Source organism: Ailuropoda melanoleuca, chromosome 15 (genome assembly GCF_002007445.2).
Source record: "Ailuropoda melanoleuca isolate Jingjing chromosome 15, ASM200744v2, whole genome shotgun sequence".
Classification (NCBI taxonomy): Eukaryota; Metazoa; Chordata; class Mammalia; order Carnivora; family Ursidae; genus Ailuropoda; species Ailuropoda melanoleuca.
In genome coordinates this window covers 60,557,195-60,568,707 of record NC_048232.1, presented here as the reverse complement: position 1 = coordinate 60,568,707, position 11,513 = coordinate 60,557,195, and the positions used below count along the sequence as shown (strand labels likewise).

Sequence of the window (11,513 nt, the reverse complement as noted above, 5' to 3'; positions counted from 1 at the left end):
AAAAAAAAAAATGGGCTTGATGTGGGTTGAAAGGCATTTTGGTCACAGATGTCTCCAATTTAGCAATCCCTTGCTCCATGTCCAGTCAAGCACGGGCAGGTGTCCTTTCTGCACGTGGTGCGCAAAGCTGAAGCCTGTCTGCCTTGTGCCAAGAAAAAGAAAAGCAATTAAATATTTAATATTTCCTGCCTATAAACTGCTTCCAGTTTTATTACTTCAGATGCACTGGATTTAAAAGGAGGTGTGAAAGGCTCCTCAGCCATTAATAAAAGGCTGCAGCTGCTCGAGGAGAGTGGTGCTACACATTTTTCAAAGGCATCATTTCGGTCTGAGTACCTCAGTCCGCAGACTGTTGATTCATGCTGGTCCCGAAAGTGATACAGAAACACGAGGCAAACATGTACAGTGCTTCCAGAATATACGTGGGCAGAGTCCAGACAATGGGTTCTTTGCCTTGGGGAAAATATAAAGGAATAAATGGAAGAAATACGAAAGCAGCAGTTCAGAAGTTAGGGTGCAAGAAGTGTCACCATAAAAAGAAGCGAATCTTTTCCTAGAGTCAGTGGTGAATTCCATGTGGTGGGTTTGTGAGATTCCTGTTCTTGGATGGACAGAATAAACAGTAGGGACTTAGTGATGTATTTGGGTCTTTGAGGGCTTCGGATAGAGACATGCTCCAAAGTTAAAAGGTAAACACCAAGACGTGGGTCTGTATTTTCTTACACTCAGTGAAAAAGAACCGAAGTGCTAGTTCCTCTCCCAAAGGTCTTTATTTTTTCTCTTTTCCTTTGCAGGGTTGGTACGTCACAGAAGCCAAAGCATGGGGGATGCTGGAAATTCAGTTCGACCCAGCAAAGCTTCGTGGAGTGCTACTCCGTGCAAGTTCCTGCCTGGTGCTCGGAAGGTTCAAAGAAAGCCAATGCCCTCGTCCTTTGTCTTAGGCGGACAATTCGGTCTTCTGTATGGACATGTTGAAATGTTTTTAAACACGCTGGGAAGATGTTCCCTACACTTCCCTCACTCCCAGGCCACTTCTCTAATTCTTGCTGTGAACCACTTTTTATTTGCTTGTTTGTTTCTTTATTCATTCATTCGTTCATTCGTTCTTTCATTTATGTTAGCCCACGGGTTACTTAAATTCATTTAGCCTCATCTTAAGGAATACTGTGAAATCACAGGTCTGGTGTGCCAGTTAAACCTTTCCAAATGCACCTCAAATACATAAAGCTTAACAATATCCTACCCGAAACCACTGGGTTCATAAACATTTCAAAATTTAGAGCATTCTTGCAGGAAGTGTACGTCGTGCAGCATCACCATAGGGGTGCGGGTGGCATTGTATAATCACACATTCCCACGGCGTGGCGTATGAATATTTGCACTAGGTGGAATGTGGCAAAAATAAATGTTAGAGAGCTTCATATCCATTTCAGGTCAGTTGGAAACCTTTGGTTTTTATAGGTTTTTGGTTTTCATAACCGTAGTTAAGGAATTGTGGTAAGTACCATTTAAAAAAGCATGTGTAGACAACAGGATGTCCGGCTTGTGAGCCTGCACCTTCGTTTGGCGCGTGACAAAAGAGCGATTTAAAAATGGGTGATGTTGAGAAGGGCAAGAAGATTTCTGTTCAGAAGTGTGCCCTGGGCCACACCGTGGAAAAGGGAGGCAAGCACAAGACTGGGCCAAATCTCCATGGTTTATTTGTAGAAAGATAGGTCAGGTCCCTGGATTTTCTTACCTGGATGCCAACAAGAACAAAGGCATCACCTGGGGAGAGGAGACCCTGCTGGAGTATTCCGAGAATCCCAAGAAATCCATCCCTGGAATAGAAATGATCTTCGTTGGCATTAAGAAGGCAGGGGAAAGAGCATTCTTGGTAGCTCATCTCAAAAAGCTGCCGAGCAGTAATAGTTGGCTATTGCTCTATTTATTACAAAACAAAAATGTCTCGTGACTTTTTTTTAATGTGCATCTTACTTAAATTGACCTCATACACCAGAATCCAGATCACGAATGGCTGATAGAATATTTCTTTTGGACCAGTCCTGATTGAAATAAATTCGCTTGTTGTGAAATGAGCATGATCAGCTTTTTGAACTTTGATAGTAATTCTGTTTCCACAAGTAATTGTCACTCTTCTCCCCTTCTGAAAATATGATTGGAGTTGATTAGTAAGGTGCAGCTTTTCACAGAGATGGTAAATACCAGCTCTAAACTTACGGGAGATTGGCTTTATATTTAGATTTATATAACTGGTTATATTAGTGTATTTAAATACTGAGGAAATCCCTTCACTGTCTCAGAACAGCAAGACTCAGCTGTGTTTCCAGTTGTGTTCCTTAGCCTGTTAAAGGCAGGGACTGAAGACAAGCTGGAAGTCCACTTTATCTTTTTGGTCTTAACTATGCCAATTTAATTAAAATCCTCTGTATCTGAAATGTTGCCTTTTGTGTAATGAAAGGCATTTTTGTGTGGTTTATGTATAATATTAAATAAAGAACATTTAACACTTCTCAAAGAAAAAAAAATCTGTGTACCGCAGAAAACAGAGTCATTGGTAATGTCCAAGATGTGAATCTAAGCTTTCTTTCAGATATATAGCTGGGCTAAACTTAAAAAAAATTAATGTTGTTATTGAACTATAAATATAAATACATTGAGGAAGAACTTAAAGAACACTGATCTTAAACACACAGCCCAATTACTTTTCATATGTATATATATGAAATATATAATATATATCTTATTATATATAATATGTATTATAACATGTATATATAATATACATTCATTCCCACATAATCACCACCCAGATTGAATACAAGCTACTTCTAGCACCCAGAAGCTTCCTTCTGTCCTTTCCCAGTCAGTATTCCTCCCAGGCCCCGAACCATGAAAACCACTGCTTTGAGTTCTATGCATGGGTCCATGTAAATGGAATCATACAGTATATACTCTTTTGTCCTTGGTTTCTTCCACTTTGCACAATGTCTATGAGATTCTTCCATGTTACTGTTTTATCACTAGTTTGTTCCTCTTCATTGATGTATACTATTCCTGCATTATCTTTTATGACTTCTTAGAATGTTACATGCAAATATTTTAAATTAATACTTTCTTGGGATTGAAGTGTTCTCTTTCTCTTCAAAAGACAGTCACATACAAAACTTTTATCAGGAAATTTGAAAGCAGCTGGCATTTTTAGTGCTCACCAAGATGGCACCCCTTTCAGCTGACTTAGAAGACACAGCTCGTGTTGTGACGCTGTATGTAAACGGAGGTTGCATTCATTTCCCATCCTGCTTTCACTACTTTTGATGAGTGGATGCAAGTTGCTAGCTTCATCACATAAAAAAAGAGATCAAGAGATTCTGAAGAATCATTTTGACTTAATTTTTGGATAGCGTAATGCTTTAGAAAAGGAAATTAAAAGCCCTTATTGTTATACAGCTAGATTATGATAAGACATGAAAGACTCCTTAAAATAAATTTTATACTAAATTTGGGATGGTGCTTTATATTCAGGCCAGCTGTTTGTGAAATGGAGTGAGCAGGAGTGAGTTGGGAGCAATCATAGGGAGTTTTTTTGCTTCCTTTTGCATTCCTTCACAGCCTGGCTTCATTGAAAACATTTGGGTTGGTGTGAATTACTGGAACACGAGAAGCACTCGTTCTCAAAATACAAAAACACATTCCAGAAGTGAAAATAAAAGAATTGTCAGACTTTGGCCACTTTAGACTGATATGGAAAATTGAGAGCTGAACGACCCAAGACAAATTGGAAACTCGTTTGCTTGGGTTTTCCTAAAGAGTTGCACTGCGTTCTTAATGAAAACACTCAGCACTGGCTGTAGAAATGCTCACTAGTCTTACAAAAAGCGTATGTCAGAGGAGTTAAAGAACATCTAGAGATCTTGTATACGTATTTCCGCCACGTTATCTGATGAGAGGAGGCGACGCAGCAAAAAACCCTGAGGATTTTCAGATCAGAGAGACTTGATTTAAAATCCTCTCTCTGCCATTGACTAGCTGTCCAATCTCAGTGAAGTACCTTAACACTTCTGGTTCTCAATCTTGATTTTCTCTATCTTTTTTGTTTTTGTTTATTTACAAGCAGTATTGTTATAAGTGGACCATCTCAGAAAGGACCATATCAGTGAATTTTAAAGTAAGAGCTAAAGATGATTAAAGAGCCTTTCATTTCATAATATAAGAAAGCCCAACAGTTAGTAAATTGGCCGATATAGTATGTTTCTATATGTTTATTTAGGTGCTCAAGGTATGCTGTGAACCATGAACTTTCTTGGAATCTTTGTTTTGTTCAATAACAAGGTCTGTCTTACTTAGAATGATTTTCCCAAGAATCCAGCAAAATGCCAACAGAACTAACCATATGATTATGTTTCCTGATTATTATTCTTTTGATGGAGTATGGAGATAGTTCATAGAGAGTTAATCGTCTGAAAGGTTGAGTATGTTTTTTCCCCAGAGGGAGAAAGGGGTGGGGCCAAGAAATCCAAGTGAGTATTCATTACATGTCATTGAAAACTAATCATCTCTTCATGGATAACCACTCGCCAGAAAAAACTAGCCAAACCACTTGAAACCATCCACAAAGCTCACTGGCCTGTTAGGACAATGAAGCTGAAAAATATTGCTATGTTTAATTTATTTGATTATACCTTGTTTTATAGCCACCTGACGATTAGTGCGGGTTCAAATTCAGAACCAGGATTTATTTTTTCCCCCAAAAATTCTTTTTCTCTGCTCCCTTGCACAAAACTAAGAACATTTATTATAAGAGGTATGTACCAAGGCTTCAAAAGACATCATTAGGTTGGAAGCAAAATGAGCTTAATCTTGATTTTTGTCAAGAATTGCTTGATTCTATTGGCAAGAGTCTGGGAGAGGCAGACAATAAAATGACAATCTGATTTTAAGGATAGTGCTTGGAGAAGAAGTAGATACACTCCCTCCCCTCCACATATTTTCTATTTGTCCTGATATCTAAGACAAAAATCTTTTTTTCCCCACAAAGGAGACTCAAAATCCAGATTTTTCACAAAAAATTCTGAGAAATTTCAGATTGAGCAAATTTTTTTCTGACGTGGGTAATAATGACTCCCTTATTCCCAAAATATTTGGTGACTAATCTTTATTCTGATTCTTATTTCTCCACTGGCAAATCATTTTATGATAAATTCTATAAATATTTATGAAAAAAATCAAAATATTCAGACATGGTGCTTGGTGCCTCATGTATAAAGATCAATGTGATCAAGTTGTACTCAAGTCCTCGACTGATGAATCTTCCTTTTCTGAATTTTGCTTCCTTAAAACATTTTGCACCTTAGTTGAAAAATGATGTTAAAAAACTGGGATCAAGGTAAAGGGATCACCTCATCGTGCAGTTTCAAAACCACATGAATGATGTCTCTTTTAAAATGTTGAAATGGCAGAGTTTTGTTTTTACTAAAGGCATATTTCTTTGCCTTTTAAAGACATATAACATTATTGTTTTTGCTGGTAAAAGCACGAGTCGGGTTCTGGGTTTTTCATGACCAAGTTAAGTAACTTAGAGCCTTGGTGCTAACAATGAAAGTAAGATTCCCTTTCACGGAAGGGTTGGCCCATTTGAAGTTGATGATTCTAGTCTGGCTGATCCAACAGGTTTTTGTTTCTTAAAGCTTTGAGCCCTGTGAGTCAGAGGGAGAGGATGAGAGAGGGAGGACGTGAGCTCACTACGGAGAGGCTGGTATGAGAGAAGGGAGGGATTGTGTTTTGGACCCAAACCAGGGAAAGGAGTGGCTGTTATTGCAGCGTGAAAATATGAGCGCTGTGGGGGAGTGGCTGAGCTGTTTGTGGAGTTGGCCTCAGGGCCTCCAGGCTAATCTTCCGCAGGGAGCGAAGTCATTGGTTACCAGCCTAAAAAGTGAGCTGGTTTTGGAATCTTTTCGCTCTTTGCCTTCCTCCGCCTGGAAACTTGACTTGAGAGGAGAGAGTCTCCCCTCTGCCCTTGACTCACCTACACCGCACTTCCTTTTATCCGAATGCTCTCCGAAGTGAGATCACACTGGTGAGCTCATCTGGATCCAAGAGCCAGAAGAGCCAGGAAGAACTTCAGCATGTGAAGATCTGCCCGTGGTGCCCACAGCGCCGACCCCTGGAAGCCATGTTGCCTTTGTGATGGCGCCAGAGGCGCGCGGGCACGCGTTTCCCTTCCGCTTCTTGCTCTCCTGTCAGCCGGCCAGTGGCTCAGATCTCCTAGAACTAATAAACTTTCTTGCCAGATTTGCTACTCAACTGAAAAATGGGCGTGGCTGAGATTTCGTCTTTTTATTCTACCCTTAATGGAGGGATTATGAAGGGGGTCTGTATTAATTAGGACCCTTTCATACAAGTGACAGAAATGCAACCTGAACGAACTTAGGCCAAAGGGAAGGGCAGAGAGCATAACTGGGTCTCCGGGGTCGCTCGGAAATTTTCAAGTCTCTCTTCTAGCTTTCATTTCTCCTCCTTTCAACGTTTTCCTACAGGCCTTCTCCGCAAGGTCACCAGGATCTCAGACTCAGATCGGATGCCTTGACCGCAGAGAAGGATCGTTTGCCCCTCTTCCTTAAGTCCCAATGTGTAGAAGCTTCGAGAGATACCAGTGCGGGTCACGTGCAGCCTCTCTGGCAGAGCGCTTGTCCTGCTGATGGCCCTCACCTGCATCCTGTAGTGTGTTGGTGGAGGAGTATTTTCCAAAAGAAGATGGAAATAGGAGTGGGAGCACGCCTTGCCAAAAAAGGGAAAGGTCCTGGGAAGATAAAAGAATATATCCTGGCTACAGGACACAAAATAGACTGTAGGATATCAAAAGACAAATTTTAGTTGAGGCTGGGTCTGGCAGAACCATAAACTCACGTAATTAAACTTAAGAGTCGATGGCTTGAGTTTATGACTAGATCTCTTTGGTTAAACTTTTAGCCTTTCTTGTGGGAGGGAATACGTAGCACTGAATGTTCATTTCAGGATGAGGTGAAAAACAAAAGAAAAAGATTTGTCTCCCTCACATTCATGCCCCATACCACAGTCCCAAAGGAAAAATAATCTGGCTGATTTCTTTTGAAAGAAAGTGCAGATCTCCGATGACTCAGTGCAAGCTTTGGGTTAAATCCAGAGGTATCTAATGCCCAGAAAAGGAGAATCTCTCAGCCTCAGGGTTCTGGATTCTCTGAAGATGGTTTCACACCTGGAGGTATTAATCACTCAGGACTTTTATAAACATTACCAAATTTAATCACTTTGTGGGTACCCAAAACTAAACCCACAAAAGGGCAACATAATATTTCATTTTATTGTTTTTTGCCAAAAAATATTCCCTAATTAGTTCCACTAAGGATATTGCCACATTCAGGCAATATCCAGGCTTTTTTTTTTTTTTTTTAAGATTTATGTATTTATTTGAGAGAGAGAGAGCAGGGGGGGGGGGGAGAGGGAAGGGCAGAGGGAGAGAATCTCAAGCAGACTCCCCGCTGAGTGTGGAGCCCAATGTGGGGCTTGATCCCAGGACACTGAGATCATGACCTGAGCCAAAATCAAGAGTCAAATGCCCAGCCGAACCACCCGGGTGCCCAGCTAGGTCCAGGTTTTTAAGTGGGAGTTGAAGGCTAGGTCAAAGAATAGAGGAAGATTATTTGAAACATTTAGTTGATTATTGAAAACGTCCAGGTCCAAGAGTGAGAACAATATTGAGGCCATTTGGGAAAGATTTCTGGGCTTGGATTAAAAGGCGGAATGTGGAACATGCCGGTGTTCTAGATGCACCAGTAAGCAGCAGTCCCAGATAGCACTGCAGAATCCAGGTGGCGTTGTGTTCACGCTTCTCATAGGAGGTGCCCTGTATGTCCTAGAACCTTGCGTTTGACCTCTGTGGTCTTGATCATAGCTTCACAAATATGTGCTGAGGGGCTCTATGTGCCAGGTTCTCTCCTGGGCTCTAGGGAATAGCTGTGAACAAAGCAGACATAAAGAAATTCTTATCCCGTTGAAGCTTACCTTGTAGCAGGGGAGACAACCAATCCATGCTGTAAGCAAGTAGAATATATAGAAGGTTGGTCTGTGATAAATGATTTGCAGAAAACAAAATAGTGGACACAGGTAAAGGGCGTTAGGTGGTGGGGAGAACTTTCTAGAATGTGTAAGGCTCAGTAAGAGAAGGCCAGTGCTGTTGCAACAGACAGTCAAAGGGGGAGAAGAAGGTGAGATTAAAACACCAGGGGTTGTGAGTTCAAGCCCCATGCTGGGTGAAGAAATGACTTAAAATAAATAAAGTACATCTTTATAATAAACAAATCTGTATAATAAATAAATATTTATAATAAATAAAATAAAATCTTTAAAACAACAACAAGGGAGATATGCAACTGAGAAGCATGTGGTCGACATGGAAGAGCAAATTAATCCTAATCCCTTTTTCATACCATAAGGGAAATGGGTCTGCTTGTCTGAATCCTCTTAAGTTCAGGGCAAGGTAAATAGTTGGCAAGCTGGGAGGTGTCCCATAATCTTAGGACTTGGGTGTTTAAAGGGGGAATAGCCATAAAAGTCATGTGTGTCTGCGACGTGAATTGTCTCTTCACTAGGAGCTTGTTTAGTTTGTCTATTTAACAGTTTATTTTGAACGTAGACATCAAACGATTTTTTTTTCCTGGCTCAAGCACCTTTAAAAATAACCAAAAGGGTTTTTTAATGCAAAACTGTTGATTAAACAAAGAAAAAGTAGAAGAATTAGTTGAAAAGAGCCTAATGGGCACAAAGAAAATAAACTTTTGGGGCACTCGAGTGACACAGATGGTTAAGCGTCCAACTCTTGGTTTGGGCTGGTGTTGTGATCTCAGGGTCATGAGATGGAGCCTACTCTGGGTTCTGGGCTCCGTGCTCTGTGTGAGGTTTGCTTAAGACTTTCTTTCCCTCTCCCTCTGCCCCTCCCCACTGCTTGCACGCTCTCTGTCCTTCTCTAAAATAGATAAATCTGGAAAAAAAAAAGAAAGAAAATAAACCTTAACATTTTCTTATCAGGTAAGTTAAACATAGATGTATAGAGTAAATACCAAGAATTACAGGCAGGATTGAAACATAGTCCTGGGGGTAATCTCGCCATTGCTCTTTCCCAGAAAAGGAATGAAATCATTAGCAAGGTATGTCTAGAATAATATCTCTTTTCTGTCCTGGGCATAGTTTTCCTCTGATGACACTAGATCTGGGTTACTTGGTTTACAGTAAATATGTGGTATTTGGCAGCAACTCCCTAGTCTGTCTGCAAGTACTCAGGCTTTAAAGTGCAGCGTTATTCTGTTCCACCTACTAAAAACTTTTCCAGTGCAATGGCATTTTGTACTCTGTTCTCGGTTGCTCTTACACAAATATATTCACAATAAGTTGAATTTGTCAGCAATTCTACAAGAGCCTTCACACGCTGACCTAGCTTTACTCTCCTAACTTCTTTCGCAGTCATTCCACTCCTGGGTTCCCTACCATTCCTCCCTGAAGTTTCACGGTTATTGCGTTCCTGATCTTAGCTTTTGTCTCCCTTGTCAGCCTCTCGAGCTCCTCCGCATGCCTCTGAGCTCAGTTGAATTCTTGCCCTCTCTGTGACATCTCCCTGACGGCTCCCAACATCCAGCAGCTAAGACACCTACAAGCCTTAGAACACCGCGCTGTGCATTGTCGATGATAATGTAGTGGATTTGAATTTTGGTTCAGAAACTTACTGTGTAAAAAGCACCGTTGATTCCTCCCTTCCCCTCTCTCCTTCCCTCCCTCCTTGCTCTTTCTTTTCTCTTTTTTCTCCTTTACCACTTCTTTCCTTCCTTCCTCCTTTCCTCCCTTTTCCCTTTTTTTTTTTTTAAGATTTTATTTATTTATGTAACAGAGAGAGAGAGAGCACGCAAGTAGGCAGAGCAGCAGGGAGAGGGAGTGGGAGAAGCAGGCTTCTCCCGGAGCTGGGAACCTGACTCCCTGGGCTGCATCCCAGAACCCACGACTGGAGCTTAACTGATTGAGCCACCTAGGAGCCCCGACCCTTCTGTCCTTTTGAAAGTTCATACGCATGACACTCTCTTGGCTTTTATACTCAATGCCTACCCAACACCACCATTTGGATATTTAATAGAAAGCTGAAACTCAGTTTGTTAAAAAAGAATGTCCAGATCTTCCCAAACTCTTTCTCCCAATCTGTTCTATCCTCAGTCTTTTCCAGATATCAACTGATGGCAATTCCATCCTTCCAATTGCTCCAGTGGGAAAATCTGGAGTAATCCTTGACTACACTTTTTGTCTCACACGCCACGTCCAGTCCATCTGGAAATAATGTTGGCTTTACCTTCAAAATAGATCCAGAATCTGGCCATTTCTTATCACCTCTCCTGTACCACCATATTTTCTTGACTGAATTACAATAGCCTTTAAAACATTTTCTTTATTCTTTATCCCATAGTCTTTTGCAACTTCTAACACACTCTATAATTTACTTTTTTACTGTATAATTGTTTATTACTATCTCCTCAATTTACAATGTAAACTCCGGAGGGCTAGGTATTCATCTTTTTATCCCTGCTGATTCTCTAGCCTCTGAAATGTAATAAATTTTGTAAGTAAATTAATAAACGTGATTCTTAATTAAATGCACGTGGCTCTCGTGGCTCTCGCTTTGCCACTCCAGCCCTGGGGGAGGATTGCAAGTCTTCGTGCAATGGCAATACATCGGCGCGGGGGTGGGGGGGCAGTTCTTGTTTGTCGTCAATCCACTCTTGAACTTTTGAGGGTCCCAATTGTCATGATTTCTACATAACTTGGCTGCTTTTGTTTCACTTTTCATGCACAGGAGTCTGGGTGTGGATAGAGTCCCTTGCTGAGGGCCCAGCCTCTCTAGGTGCTCCCTACAACCCTGAACTCTGGCTGTCTTCTTGAGGAAGCTCACGGAGAGTCCACTCGTCTCCACTACCACTCACCTCTTGACATCTGCCTCTTTCCAGTATAAAGCAACCAATGTGCTCTTCTTTCTCCGCCCTCCTCTCTCTCAGACGTCCTCGTCTTCCCTTCAATGAACTCAGTTTTTGCCAAAACCCAAGAAGCAGCTTTGTCTTTAAGCAACTCCTGTCTTTTCCTCTGAAGAAACCTTTGGAAATGAGAGTCATTGAGACTCTAAGTATCTCTTTGAACCAGGGCGGGAGGAGCCTTCTTAACCCACTCTTCACACGCAGGGCTAGAATTTTAATTTTACTGCTCTTTGCCAATTACTGGGTATTAGCACTACAACAATCCTTGTGTGCCTGGAGTAAATCCTGCTTTTCCATGGTGGATTATACTTTTCATACATATTTGAATTTTATTTAAGAGTTTTGTATTTATGTTTGTTACTATTTGTCATTAACTGTGTCGGTAGCAGTAGAAATGTAGTGTGAGTGTGTGTGTATATGGTTTGTGTGGTTTTAGTGTCTGGATTATGTCAGCTTTGTAAAGTAAATGAG

The 11,513-nt window shown here is 41.0% G+C and overlaps 1 pseudogene; it reads left to right on the top strand.

The window, feature by feature from the left end:
- Nucleotides 1-2,403, top strand: part of LOC117796437 — a 29,755-nt pseudogene extending 27,352 nt beyond the window's left edge.
- The last annotated feature ends 9,110 nt before the right edge of the window (nucleotides 2,404-11,513 follow it).